General features: G+C 35.9%; 1 pseudogene; it reads left to right on the top strand.

Annotated features, from left to right (window-relative positions):
- The first annotated feature begins 6,418 nt into the window (after positions 1–6,418).
- The window catches only part of LOC149528125 (glutamate--tRNA ligase, cytoplasmic-like), a 79,998-nt pseudogene continuing 70,336 nt past the window's right edge, over positions 6,419–16,080 (top strand).

The raw sequence follows: 16,080 nt of genomic DNA, 5'->3' as shown, positions 1-16,080 counted from the left end.
TAACCTTTGACAATATCTATTCCATGGAAGGGAGAAGATGATGATCTTTAAGGGAGGCTGGGTTAAGATCCCTAAAATCTACACATAGTCTAATTTTTGCATTCTTTTTCCTAATAGGGACAAGGTTATCCACCCAAGAGGAGTGCTTAATAGGAAAAATGATATTGCCCTCAATTAATTTGGATAGTTCATTTATCATTAGTGGCTCAATCTTGGGATTTATTGGTCTCTACTTTTGCCTAATAAGCTTGACATTGTCAACTAGATCTATGGGATGTTGAAACAAACTAGGGTCAAAACCCTTTAAAACATCATATAGCCAAGAAAATACATCATTAAATTCTTGACATAGATGAATATAATTTTCTTTCTTAGTTTTAGAACATACCTTCCCCATGTTTATCCCCTCCATTAGCAATTGCAATTGGCATATGATCTCATTTGTTTACAACAAGATCCATGCCTCTATCCCTTTCTTTAGGATTGAAGATGCTCTCTGATGTAATAAGACCCGTAAGAAACTTATTGGAGCTAAGGTTGATGATTTCATCACCATACTAGTCATGCAATCTTAGTTGATTTCTATCTAAGAACTTTGCTTCATTCTGATTGATCACCAACTCACTATCTCCATATACACTTAATGCTTGAATTTTTCTTTTTTGAACAAGTAAGAGACCTTGAATCAATGCCTCATACCTAGCCACATTATTGGCACAACTAAATTGAAGCCTAAATTTAAAAAAATACCTTTCTAATGTAGGAGAAACCAACATCACACTAGCCCCTTATTCATTTTTGTTCCTAGATCAATAAAAATTATATACTCCATGTCCCACTTATATCTTCATTGATTTTCATTAAGCTAGGAATAAGAGAATCCTTTTGTAATATACAATAAGTTCCCAAGATGGTCTCCAAGGTTTCTAGTATAGGATCAAACTAATATGCATTAGCCCATTCATCTAAGAGGAAATTAGGTATCTCTATTAGGGAAGTGGAAAAATTATTTTCTATGTCATTCTCATTTATCTCTAGAATGGTTTAGTTCATATTGATGAGATTAGGAGTGTAGGGCTCAATATGATGGAGGGCTAATGGTTCTACTCTAATTGAATCTTTGGTTCCATATCTAGTTCTGAAAAACATATATGACCAATCATAAGATATGTAACCACCTATTTGGGTAGTAAAATCTCTTGAAAGACAAATGAAAAATTGTGATTTAACCTCAACAATTGATATATCTAAAACTATAGTTCAATTAGGGAATGCATATAGGGCCATTTCAACATTCCCAAGGATTCCTATAGTCTTGATAGTACTACTATCTAACTATAATATGTCCTTAACAATGGGTTCATATTTCACTTCTAAAATGTCAGCAACACATTTGGACATTATTGAACTACTAGCCCGTAAATCAATTATACAATTGTGGACTAGTTCATCACCTATAATCGAAGAAACATAAAAAAGAGGACATCTAACCTTTTTACTTGTTTCTACCTACTTTGATGGTTGTACCAAACTCACTTCATATGTTATATCTTCTATGATGATGTATCATGTATGAAAAGTGGTTTCATTTACTTTATTGCACTTGCATCATGGATTAAAATATGATGATGTACTTTATTTCACACATGTATATTCTTTTATGTCTTTCATACCTTGTGACATGTACAGTGGTAATATTTGAGTTTAATGCTTTACAACTCCTACTATAGCAGCCTCTTTTTTGATGGTATAGTAGCAACAACATCCCACATAGAAACACAATTGTCTTCCTCATTTAATCTACCACAATAAAGAGGCATTAGATGCCTTGGTAGAATCCCTTGATGTAGAAGGTTGAGATGGAACACATGGAGGGTTCTTCACATATCCTTTACTTTTATTTTGCCTTTGTTGCTAAGGAGAATTAGCAGGTTGCTTAGCATTGTATTGTTGGGTAACTATTCTACATAAGGAACTGCACTTGATGTTGAAGCCTGATTAGGAGCAGGAGTAACCTCTTCCATAGGTCTTCTCTTTCTCCTTGTATTATAAGCACAAGAATCCTAGTTTACATTACAATTCTCTTCTACAAGATAGTTCGTGAAAGAATAACCATCTTGCTAAAAGGTATCTACATGTTGATTAGCATTGTGTTTCTAGGAAATTTCTTGCTCTAGTATAGTTATAGCTAAGTAAGATTCTATCTTTTGACACATGCAATATCCATAGGAGTAGTTACAATAAGGGTAGAAATATTGATCTTGGGAAGGATTTTTCTAAGGGACTAAAGCCCTATTTAGGTTGGTGTTTGAAGTTTGGGGGTGGTTGATAGGTCTATTTTGATTGTGATGATGGTCAATAGGTCTATTTTGATTATAGAGGAGATGACTCTAGTTTAGGGGTCTACCATAAATGGGACCTTGACTCTAGAGTTGGAGAGGCTTATTATTTGTAGACTGCTACCTCTTTATAGTCTTCAACTCATTTCTCATCTTTTTTACCATTGTGCTATTATCCTCCATCTTCTTTTCTTGATCCTAGATCCTCCTCTACACATTCTACATCAATGTCTACATCATGGCCTTAATCCTATCAGCTCCATTAGAGGATTTGGAGTCTACTGGGACCACAATGAAAGGCTAACTTGTAGAGGAAGTATGAATAGGGGCTATAGTAGGCTAATGATTGGGCATGTCGAGGAAGAAAGGCATTGGGGGCCTTGGAGCTAACTTCCCTCCCTATATCAAAATATTTTTTGCTCTTATGGAAACTTCAAAAGTATTTGGTAAAGTGTCACCTCCCATAGATTGTATACTGGTAGCAATATCACTATTCAAGGCTTTGGGATAATACAAGAATGCATTACCGGAAGAGGGCTTCATTGCAGTAGATATTTTGTCCCATGCCTTTTGAAATCTACAATTGAAATCAATTATATATTCATTGGGTACCATCTTGGTAGTTGTCAGATATTCTAAAAGTGATAGGTGATCACTTTTGTCCTCAAAATGCTTGCATAGGCCTACCCCTAACCCATCTCAATCAGCAATAGAGTTTTGAGGAAAACATCTATACCATTGTAGTGCCTTCCCTTTCAAGGATGAGGCTAGAAGATTGACTACTACATCAACATTAGGGATGCTATGAATATTATAGATGTTAGACACCTCTTGAATATGCTTGATAGGGGAAATGGAGGTTTCACCAATAAACTTAGGTGTACTTTTAAGAGCAGATACTAGTATGTCATGCCTTTGGACTAATAGGAGGGGGCTTTTGCAAATAAAGGTGGTGAAAGTATGAGCTCTAGTCATGTAAACAAGTGATCTAATGATATGAGAAGATGGTATTCTAGGCTAAGACCTAACAATATGACACAAGGAGCTCCCCTTAATACCATAAACTCATAACAGAAATAAAGAAACAACAATAAATGTGAGGAAAAAAATGGACTTCTTATTATCACCACAAAATGCGGAATTAAAAAATTCTCAATTACAATATACTAACCCAAATGGATGCCTTCAATACAGTAATCTACAAGATAGTACTACAAACTATCACCTAGAGTTGTCCTAGACAATGTTCAGGCCTTTCTTAAATAGGTAGTTGTATGCCACTCGAGAAGGTTCTAGATGCTCAAACTTAATACCTAGGGCTAACAGACCCTAATAATACACATAGATTCAACCAAATAATTTTTTGACAAATTATTTTAGAAATTTTGGTAGTCCAACTTCTGAAGGCCATAACTCATGAATTGTTCCTCTAATTGGCTATTATAACCACTTTTCAGAAATGCCAACTCATGATCTACAGGCTCAAAATGGTTCTAGTGCCCTTCCCTTGACTTTTTGAACCTCATCTAGGAACTCTAAGGTGTCCAATAGTGAGCTTAAAAAATTTTCAACAAAATTTTCCACCAAAAAACTACAATAACTTCTCCAATACTTATGATTGAGCAATGAGAATTTTATGGTAGGCTTACAAATTTAAAATGAACCTTCCTATAGAAAATGAGAACATTATAAGGTCATATGAAAAAAATATTAAAAATAGAAAGTTCCCATAAAAAGTAACCACTCTTTCTACTAGTCCTTATTAAAATAGAAAAGACTACAATACAAATATTTTTGGGTGATGCAAGATTGCTCTTACACCAGGATGCTCTTGCATTAGACACCTGAGGTAATTTGAGAAGTGATCTTGTCATGTCTTAGATGTTCAAAGGAAAACCAAGATGGTTAACCTCCTTCTATGCTAGCCATGACGAATCCTCAACTAATATCCTTTTTCATTTGACCAAATATTCCTCATAAGTTCTATTTTGGTACTTTTTCCAACATGACTATCTAGTATCTCCTCAATCTCCTTTATAGCCAAACTAGTTGTTGGAATGCTCCATTGCACTTTTGCAAATTCATCTCAATCACCTCCACAATACTCTATCAAATAAAAAATATTAAATATTAATAAAATATTCAATACAGTAGGCAACTCCACATCATGTGCATTTCTAGAATCATGCATCTTCACTATCTTGCATGGTCCAAACTTCTTCATGTTCAACTTATTATATGTACACTAGAAAATGCTCCTTTCTCAAATGAACCATGACTTTATCTCCAATCTAAAATTCCTTATATCTCCTTTTCACATTTTCCTTAGCCTTATACTATGTATTCATCTTTATGATGTGCTTCCTCACTATTGGAGTTGATGAAATCCAACTCCGAAGATGCCCAAGATCACCTGCATGCAAAAATCTGTTAAAGAGAAGCCAAGGAAAGAAGAGTGTGGAGCTAGAGAAAAACCCTAAATGAACATGAGAGAGAGAATATTGCGAAACAAGAAAAAATGTATTTACAATATGAAAGAATGAGTTGATACAATGAGGGAGCCCAAATATAAAGAGCTCCAAGAATCTCCTAGAACAAGCTAGAAGATGCTAGGAGATAAGTGTGACAACTAAGCATACATCCACATAAGGTGGAAAGTCCTCAAACAAAGTGAGAGGATAAGTATGACTTAGGAGAGAACAAAATCCCATATTGTCAACAATTTATACAAACTCCTAGACTACAACTAATTAATAAATGCATTTACCTAAGTAAGCTTAAGTAAATAGAATAAATAATTAGTAAATTAATTATTTACTCTAACACCCACCTTTAAGTGAAACTTAGGGAAATGCTTTAAGCTCACAAAACTAAGATGAAATGCAAAAATGCAGAATGGGTCCCGGTAATGAGGCCATGTTAGGTACCCATGAACAATGCAATCTCTATAACTAGAGCAAAGGAGAAAACCCAATGGGAAAAACCCCTCTCCAAAAAGAGATAAGAACCTAGTGAAAAAATGAAGAAGCCTCCAACTAGGGAATTGTCCCCTAAAATAGGAATAAGGAGTGATCATGAAGAAGCATCACTAAAGCATGAAGAAGTCACAAATCTACCAAACTATTGATCTAAAGAACCTCCATGGAAGAAGAGGGTACAAACCAAGCGTGTCTATATGGTAGATGATCCATCTCACGGAAATGCATAGGTAGCCAGCCACTGCAATCACCTTGTATATAGGATCAACCACTGAATACATAGCTCACACTAACAAAGTATCAAATCAAGGATATATTAGAACAACAACATAATGTTCCTTTAATGCAAATGGGGTGAGATGATAGGCAACTGAGAAGGTGGGCCAAATTCTCCTATAGATGAACCAAAAATGATGAGAGAGGAAGAGGTACAAACACCTATAAAGACACGGCCGCATTAATGCTACATGGGGCTAATATCATGGAAGGGAAACTCACTTGACAAAGGGAGAATGCTTAAAATAGCAAACAACTATCCCCTCTATGGTGTTTTATAAAAATAGTGCATGTACAATAGACTCAAAACAATGTTCATGACCCCCGAAATGCAAGAGTGGCACTTTATCTTAGTGCGATATATAAAAGTGCTTCAAAATGATAGCTACAATGATCAAAACCAAAAACAAGCTGATACAAAATATAGTATAGCTCAAAAAAAAGGAAACCATGCCAAAAAAATAATCCTTAGGCTTAAAACACTCAAGATATCCACCATATAGAAAAAATACAAAAAATATGATAGAAAGAGCATGGGCAAAAAACTAAGGAAAAAGACTATATTTTTGAAAAGGTGATAAGAACCAGCTTTTCAAAAATATAAAATTTTTAAAAAATTGACATGGGACACAAAAGATATGCATGCCAAAGCCAAAAATAGAACTTTGGACTTCAATAAAAAATAGGCAATTAAAAAGCATCAAAACCTAAAAATACCTACACCAATGTCTCTGCCTTGGAACCAGCTCTTTTGCACTTCTTTCAGATCAAAAAAATATGTCTATATGCTAAAGTTATGGCCAAAAAATTTAAGATAGGTCCAAAATGACCCTGAAGGAGAGGCAGGAAGGTGTTGATGTAGTGTTGACATCATGCTGACATCAGCAAGTCACGTACTTAAATTTGACAGCCTCAAGGTCATTGCCACAAAAAAAGGTACCACATGGCACACCACATGGAAAAAATGATGTGGTAGGGGTGAGATGGAAGTGGCCACATGATAATGTGCCATGTGGTGCACGTGCCACCTGTCACTCCCACGTGGTGCAAAGTGGCGGCAAACTTGTGAACTGGGTGAATGACATAGTTGACATGCGTCATTGAGTCTGCTGCTTACTGTGCAACTTCCCCACAGGCAGCGAACTTGCTAACGAGGCAGAGCTGCCAAGTGTCATGACCACAAGATCCAACTTGGGCGCAGGTGCTAATGGTGTAGACTGAGACAGGAGCAGTGTAGAGGAGGCTATTTAAAGAAGCATCGTGGTGGAGGCAGGGGAAGAAGGCTGAGCTGTCGAAGAAGTTGAGTGGCACGGTCGAGCTGGAGTACGAGGTAGTGCTACCTGTTGCAATAGCTGTGGGTCACATGCAGGCAGTGCGATGGTGGTCCCATGGTGGTGTGATGGTGGTGCATTGAAAAATATATATTTTTAAATTTTTTCGGCTCTGTGCATTTGTATAGTCCGTATGGCGGGGCTTGGACTAAATTTTTTTTTGTCCCAGAGCTCTATCTCCAAAATTGACAAATTTTATATGGATCTTAGCTAAAAAGTGCCTTCCAGATCCAATGGGAGCATCCGTTTGGGCTGAAAGTGCTCCAAAAATTTGCTGATCCCTCGATTTGATGAAAAAATGCACAAACAAACTAGGGTTTATGACTTCAAATTATGGCTTCAAAAATCCTTCAATAAAGAAGTAGTAGAGAGGCTCTAATACCATGTTGGAGTTGATGAAATCCAACTCCAAAGACACCCAAGATCATGTGCATGCAAAAAATTGTCAAACAGAAGCCAAGAAAGGAAGAGCATGGAGCCAGGGAAAAACCCTAAACATACATGAGAAAGAGAATATTGCAACACAAGAAAAAATGTATTTATAATATGCAAGAATGAGTTGATACAATGAGGGAGCTCGAATATAAAGAGCTCCAAGAATCTCCTAGAACAAGCTAGAAGATGCTAGGAGATAAGTGTGACAACTAAGCATACATCCAAATAAGGTGGAAAGTCCTCGGAAAAAGTGAGAGGATAAGTATGACTTAGGAGAGAAAAAACTCCTATATTGTCAACAACTTATACAAACTCCTAGACTACAACTAATTAATAAATGAATTTACCTAAGTAAGCTTAAGTAAATAGAGTAAATAATTAGTAAATTAATTATTTACTCTAACACTCACCTCCTCATGGATGTTCTTCAAATGTTCAGCAAAATCTTTTGCTTGAACAATACTTATATCTCCTTTATCTAACTTAATCAGTTTAGAAGCATTTTTGGGACTACTCCCATAAATAATCTAGAATGGTGATTTACTAGTACTCCTATTAACAAAATTATTATATGCAACTTTTGCCTATGGTAAAATCATATCCCATCCTTTTGGTTTATCTCCAGCCAAGCATCTCAACAAGTTTCCCAAACTGTGATTCATAGCTTCTATCTATCCATCAGTCTATGGATGATGTGATGAACTAAATTTCAAATCTATCTTCAACTTCTTCCATAATTTATGTTAGAAATATCCAAAAATTTTGGTATCTCAATCTAAAACTATACTCTTTGCTAGACCATGTAATCTCACCACTTCTCTGGAATAAAGTCTACTAGATGAACAACATCACTAGTCTTCTTGCAATGAATAAAATGTGCCATCTTTGAAAACCTATCAACCACCACAAAAATAGACTCATGCACATGTTGTGTCCTTGGTAATCTAAGAACAAAATCCATGCTGATATCCTCCTATGACTTATCTGGTACAAGTAATAGTTGATACAACCCTATATTCTGCTTCACTCCTTTTACCATCTGATATACTCTACAACTTTGTACAAATTTCATCACATCTTACTACAACTGTGGCTAGTAATAATTTTCAGCAACCAAAGCTATGGTTTTATCTCTACCAAAATGTCCAGCCAATCCTCCACTATGCTTCTCCTTGATGAGATTCTCTCTCATTGAACTTTTGGGAATCCACAACTGGCTTCCTTTGAACAACGTATTATCCTGGATCATGAAATTCAACCACTTTGTCCTATCAAGTGTAATAGGTTATGTACAAGCCTTCCATGCTTCACGAAAATCAACATCACCTAGGTACAATGCACTAAGTTCCTTGAAACCAACCACCTGTATCTACATTTTTGTCAACAAAATTTGTCTTCTTCTAAGAGAATCTACAACTTTGTTAGACTTGTTAGAATCTGATAAGATTAATAACCCAGAAAACTAGTGCAAAGAGTAAATATCTAAACTATGAATGCAAATGATACAAAATCAAAATAGCATCATAGAGTTACTCTCCAAGAGAGTAATGCAAATGCTGGAAGCAAAAATAGCATTAAGAGGACACAAAAACAAGAGATACAAATACAAGCCAGGTAGCATGCTTATAAAGGCTAGGAAGAGGGAGGAGGTGGCAACACCAACCAATGAGGAGAAACCATCTATCAGACTAAAGATAGCAAAGTATCTTCCCAAGATAGCTAATGGATGCTCACATGTAGGAAGGTGACACCTCACAACCATTCACCTAATAAGACATGCTTTATTAACCTAAGAGAGATTATTAAAAGTGTAGGAAAAACTTAGCAAAATAGAAAAAATAAAAAACTACACTAACACCCCCCCATAAGCGAAGCTTAGGTGGATGCTAACCTAGCAAAGCTATGAAAGAAAGAAAATGGGTCCCGGCAATAAGGCCTGATCAGGTACCCAATACAAGAAAAAGAACTAGATGAAGGAAACTAAGCCTCCAATCTAGGAAATGTCCCACAGAGAGGAATAAAAAAAGAGCATGAAGCTTCTCCGAAGCATGAAGCCTCAAACACTATCAGAAGAAACTACTGGAACCCCCACTGAAATAATGCATGACTAGGTAGAGAAGACAAAGTCTAAAGAGCTGATCAATTGAAGAGGTGACCTCCAAAAGTAGGAATGAATGAGTGTCTATATAGTAGATGAACCATCTCACCGAAATGCATAGGTGCCTAGCCACTACATCTACCTAGTACATAGGAATAAAAATTGAATATGTAGATCACTCAACCAAACCAAGGAAGCAATAGAGCCAACAGGTGAACCTCCCCATAATGCTAAACTGGGAGAGGGGTGACAAGAACACTGAAATGCAATGCCAAAAACATCTGCAAGAAGAAGAATCAAGAACACCAACAGTGCAATCGAAGTAAAAGCATAGGATAAAGGGTGGTGTCATCGACACACTGCATGGGCTAATGTCATGGAAGAAAAATTCACTTGACAAAGGTGGATGAGCACAAAATGGCAAAAAATCATGACCCCCCATGGCACTTTATAACTGAGTGCGAGTACAAACAAACACAAGGTGTACAAGATCCAAGATATGCAAAAGCAGGCACTTTATCTCAGTGCATTTATAGAAAAAGGAATGCAACAGAATAGAAGCATACAATGCTCAGAAGTCAGAAAGAAGAGTGAGACAAAAGAATAGAAGAAGAGATTCCAAGACCTGTAGAATCCAAGTAATCCGCTAGAGTGCAAAAGTGAAAAACTTGAAGGAGAAATAACTTGGATTAGAATCTGGATAAAAGACCTCTGCAACTGAATAACTCATAGAACCAGCTTTCCAACAATATCTGGCAAGCCCAGAAAAGAGTCTGAATGAGGGAGATATGGCTCCCGGAAGGCAAAATAGAACATCTAGCTTTGACTACAAAAATAGGCAACCAAACTATAGAAAAAATCAAAAAAACCTATACCATCATCTCTGTCTCAGAACCAGCTTTCCGACGCATTTTTTGGATCGAAAAAATACATTCGTATGCTAAAGTTACGGAAGAAAAACTAACAAGGCCTCCTCATGAAGAGCATATGCTAAAAGTGAAACTTGGGCACAATAATCAAGGAAAAAAATAGCACCACTGTGATCTACTCAAAAAATAATGCACTTTAAAAAAAGAATTGCCTCGATACGAGGTCGTATGAGAAAGTTATGATCCTTTGAAGTTTTCAAAACGAGAACTGTGCACAGTCATGGCTGAGAATCTGCAATTTTTGAAGAATTCATGCATGAAAATCAAAAAACAACTCTCCTAGTGGATAGAGCACAAAAAAAATAGCCAAGATCATAACAATAATCATCAAAATTGGAGTCCGTATGAGCAAGAATGAAACATTTGAAAACTGCATTCAAATCTGTGACTGCCAACGGAGAGGGGTATGGCTGTAGCTTTGCATGCTCGATTTTGCAAACTATACAGCTTGCATGCAAAATCTAAAAGATACCCAGATGATTTTTTGGGGCTGTAAACAAAACCTAGAAAGCGTTTTTCTTGTTGATGTATAGAAGATGTTGTTGTAGTGTAAATCAGACGCCTTTAACAGTAAAAAAATGGCTCCAAAAATCAAAAAATGATCCCAGCAACCAGAATATGACATGCAAATGCTGTATCAACTTCCTAAGTCCATCAATGGCATGCTGGAACCTGCAAAACTGATTGAAAGCTCCAAATATGCAAGTTGGTTGTCAGATTTGAGATTGAAACCCCAGAGAAAAACCATTTTTGTCAAAACTTTTCTGATTCTCAAGATCATCCAAAGATGCAAGAGAAGAGCATACTTCATTTTTCAAAAAACTACAATAAAGTTTATTTGCCTCCCCTGAATCTCTCAAATAAGGAAACTAAAATCTACCCTTGCACATAGAAAAGCTCTAATACCATGTTAGAATCTAATAAGATTAATAACCCAGAAAACTAGTGCAAAGAGTGAATATCTAAACTATGAATGCAAATGATACAAAATCAAAATAGCATCATAGAGTTAGTCTCCAAGAGAGTAATGCAAATGCTGGAAGCAAAATAGCATTAAGAGGACACAAAAACAAGAGATACAAATACAAGCCAGGTAGCATGCTTATATAGGCTAGGAAGAGGGAGGAGGTGGCAACACCAACCAATGAGGAGCAACCATCTATCGAACTAAAGATAGCAAAGTATCTTCCCAAGATAGCTAATGGATGCTCACATGTAGGAAGGTGACACCTCACAACCATTCACCTAATAAGACATGCTTTATTAACCTAAGCGAGATTATTAAAAGTGTAGGAAAAACTTAGCAAAATAGAAAAAATAAAAAACTACACTAACAAGACTTCCTACTCTTGTGCTTCAAAAAAAATGTATAACTTTGCAAAAACTCAACCCACTTTAAATGCCTTCAATTCAATTTTCCTTGACTATTCAAATATTGCAAAGCTTGATGATCAGTATAAAAAACAAAATCCTTATGAAGAAGATAGTATCTCCACTTCTTCAATGCTTAAACTATAGCATAAAATTCTTGATCATAAATACAATTTTTTTTTTGCATCATTCAACTTCTCACTAAAATAAACAACATGTCTACCTTCCTAGCTCAAAATAGCTCCTATTGTAGTACCACTAGCATTATAGTCTACTTGAAACACCTTGTTGAAATTAGGAAGTGCTAAAACAAGTTTCTTAGTAACCTTTTGTTTCAATAGATTAAAACTCTTATCTCTTCCTACAGTCCACTTAAACTATTTCCTATCCCCTCTCATTGTTTCAATCAAGGGTCCATAGATACTGCTAAAACTTCTTATGAAAATTTTGTAAAATGTATCCAGTCCATGAAAAGATCTTACCTCTGTCAAACTCCTTGGAGTAGGCCATTCAAGGATAGCCTTCACTTTCTTTGGGTCAATATTCAAACCTTCTCCTGAGACTACAAATCCCAGGCACACCAACTCTTTCTTTACAAAACTACATTTCTTCATGTTTATTAGCAACTTTTCTTCTCTCAACTTATCAAACACCTTGCAAATATGAATCAAATGCTCCTCTAATATCTTACTAAAGATCAATATATCATCTAGGTAAAAAATGACAAATCAAATCCATCTTCAACTTCTTCCATAATGTATGTCAAAAATACCCAACAAATTTGGTATCTCAATCTAAAACTATACTCTTTGCCAGACCATGTAATCTCACCACTTCTTTGAAATACAACTCTTCTACATGAATAACATCACTAGTCTTCTTGCAATGAATAAAATGTGCCATCTTTGAAAAACTATAAACCACTACAAAAATAGACTCATGCAAGTGTTGTGTCCTTAGTAATTCAAGAAAAAAATCCATGTTGATATCCTCCCATAGATTTTTTGGTATAGGTAATGGCTGATACAACCCTATATTCTAATTCACTACCTTTGCCATCTAACATACTCTCCAAATTTGTACAAATTTTATCACATCTTGCTACAACTATGGCCAATAATAATTTTCAGCAACCAAAGCTATGGTTTTATCTCTGCCAAAATGTTCAGTAAATCCTCCACTATGCTTCTCCTTCAATACTAAAGATCAATATATCATCTAGGTAAACAATGAAAAACTTACCCAAAAACTCCTTCAATACCTCATTCATGAGCCTCATGAAAGTGCCTGGTGCATTAGTTAGCCCAAAAAGAATGACTAACCACTAATATGGTCCTTCACTTGTCTTGAAAGCAATCTTCCACTCATCACCTTCTTTGGTATGAATTTGATGGTACCCACTCTTTAGATCTATCTTTGTGAAATACTTAGCTCCACTCAAATAATACATAATATCATCCATCATTGGCAATTGAAATCTATACTTTATTGTGATCTTGTTGATAGCATGAGAATCTATACACATTTTCTATTCTCAATTCTTCTTTGGTGCAAATACTATAGGTACAACATATGGACTCAGACTCTCTCGAATCAACCCCATTTGGAACAACTCATGAACTTTCCTATTCGACTCTTTACTTTTTGTTAGTATCAATCTATGCATTGCCTTGTTTGGAAAACTAGCTCCTAGAACCAAATCTATTTGGTGATTGGTCTTCCTCACCAGGGGCAATCCTTCAGGTACATTATCTAATACTATATCAAAAAACTCTCTCAACATTTTTGCAACTTTTGTAGGTACCTCTTCTAGTTCTTCTTTACTATCTTTACGAATTATAGCAAAACACATATGCTCATGCTTCATACCTTTAAGAAAATCTTTTCCATCAACAAAACATATTTTGGCAACACTATATACCTTTTCTTCTTTATCCTTCAATAGCTTCAACTTATGTCTCACTCCATCCTTAGTTAGAGTGTAGGTATTTGCTTGCCCATCATGTATGATATGCCTGTCAAACTGCTAAAACCCACCTAGCAACATATGACATATGTCCATAGGTATGATATCACATAGTACCTCATCCTGGTAGCTTCCAATCTTGAACTTCACAAAGCACTGCTCATTGACCATGACCTTATGGTCATCTTGCACCCAAGCAATACGATATGGACACAAGTGTTTCTCCCTTTTTAGCTTTAACTTGGTGACCATTATTTCTAACACTAGATTTTTATTACTTCCACCATCAATGATCACATCACAACACTTATCTTCACATCTACACCTTGTGCAAAACAAGCTCCTTCTTTGTTCAAGTTCATTCTCACCACTCAACAAAACTCTTTAGTTAACTAGGACTTCTCCTCTTTTAACATCTTCATAATGTGAGGATCTGGCATCTTCATCAACATACACAACTCTCACCTAACCTTCTATTCATCAATCTATCCTTCCTTGGTGTTGGGTACATTAAAATCGTCTATGCCCTTCTTCCACATAGTGAAAACATTTTCCATGGAAACCTCCTCTTCCAGATCCTTGTCCTTTGTCTCTTCCTTTTTGATCTCTATTGTTCTAATCATGGAAACAATTGAGATTGTTTCCCCTATGGTTCTAACAACTACTTCTAGCCTCATCCTTGTTCTTTTGATAATCATTATGACCAGCATAAGATCATTCACCAGATCTTCCATCATGACCTCTTCCACTATTCTTATTGTCAAACTTCTTGATTAGTTTCTCCTCAACTCTTAGGGAAAACTAGTATGCCTACTCAATACTTCTCATTCGAGCTAGACTTAGCTCATCCTGAATGCTTGAGCTTAACCCATTAAGATAATGGGTGACTTTCTCCTTATTAGCTTCTACATGGCCACTTCTAATGAGAACTCAGTAGAACTCTTCGATATACTCTTGAATAGATTTTCCTATTTGCTTTAACCCATACATTTTCTTGAACAAATCAAGCTCATAATCCATAGCAATGAATTGTAACTTCAATTTTGTTGTGGTCTCCACAACACATGCCCCATTCCTTACTAAGAATGGGGACCCCTACTTTTTTTGACTCCCAAACTCATAGTTCAAGAGTCGGGAGAAGAAAACTCGATTAAATAAGTTAGAAACTTGAGTCCAAAAATCACAAAAAAATCAAAAAATTGAATCAAGTATAAGTTGATGTATATTTAATTTCTTATACTTAAGATATATTTTAATATATGCGACAAATCTTTTGAGATAGGTTTCAAACCTCCCCAAGATAAGGTAAAGATTCTAGGAAATTTCAGGACTTCAAAAATCTAGACTTAGCCAAATTTCAGGGCTTCAGGAACCTTGACTTAGCCAAATTTCAGGGCTTCAAGATTTCAGACTTAGCCAAATTTTAGGATTCATCTCCAGTTTTGTTTGAGTAGCTAGTGTGTCTTAACTATGCATTGTTAACTCTACAGACTAATATTTTCTTCTTGTGTAGGTAAAAATGGCATCATCAACTTGTCAAGGTCATAACTTTTGACTCAGGCATCAGAATTTAGAACCACTTACACCGTTAGAAAGAAGAACTGAAGATCTAATTTCAATCCCTAAAATAGTGAGCCTTTGATTGCCCAATTTTAGGGACCAATGAGAGTTTCAACTTGAAATTTTGAGCAGAAGACCTCCAAAAGGGTCATTTAAAAATGCTTAGAAAATTTGTGAAAAAATATGAAAAATTTGCAAACATTTGATAGTCTTGGATAATCTAGATCACTTGGTTACTCTCTGGGAAGGATTGGATAGGTGAAGAGAAGAAAAAGGTCAAAGATACAAAGGTTGGACACATAAAGAAAATTAGGTTCCTCATCTTATGCAGCTACTGGGGACAAGATTCAACATAGGTGTCTGGAGATTTTTCGATTGAAGAAGCAGAGCGAGTGCAAGTTTATGAAAGTAATTGGCTATAAAGAGGGTGTAAATCATCAGGAAGGGGCATGGGGCATATACAAAAAGTGATCTAAAACCTCATTTGAGCAAAAGCCAAAAACTATTTTCAAAATTGAGAACTTCAATTTTTTGGCAAATTGAGCTCCGCAGGTATGTAGCTCTATAGGTATGTAGCTCCATAGATCCGTAGCTCCATAGCTCTACATTTTTGAGCTCTGCAATTCAGAGGTGCACCAACAGTTAATTGCTAGTTCCAAAAATATCACTTTTCATGCATTGGGAGCACATTCTGATGGCAAGTTAACTCTGATACATGCCTAATGAAGGGCCAGCTTCTATTTTTGGTGTCTCCATGCACTTCTACTTCAATTGATGGCTCCCTCCTATTTTCCCTC

This window comes from Cupressus sempervirens, chromosome 11 (assembly GCF_028749045.1).
Source record: "Cupressus sempervirens isolate cs-2001-9-10 chromosome 11, ASM2874904v1, whole genome shotgun sequence".
NCBI classification, from domain to species: Eukaryota; Viridiplantae; Streptophyta; class Pinopsida; order Cupressales; family Cupressaceae; genus Cupressus; species Cupressus sempervirens.
The sequence above is the reverse complement of the archived record's forward strand: the minus strand, read 5'-3'. Positions and strand labels throughout refer to the sequence as shown.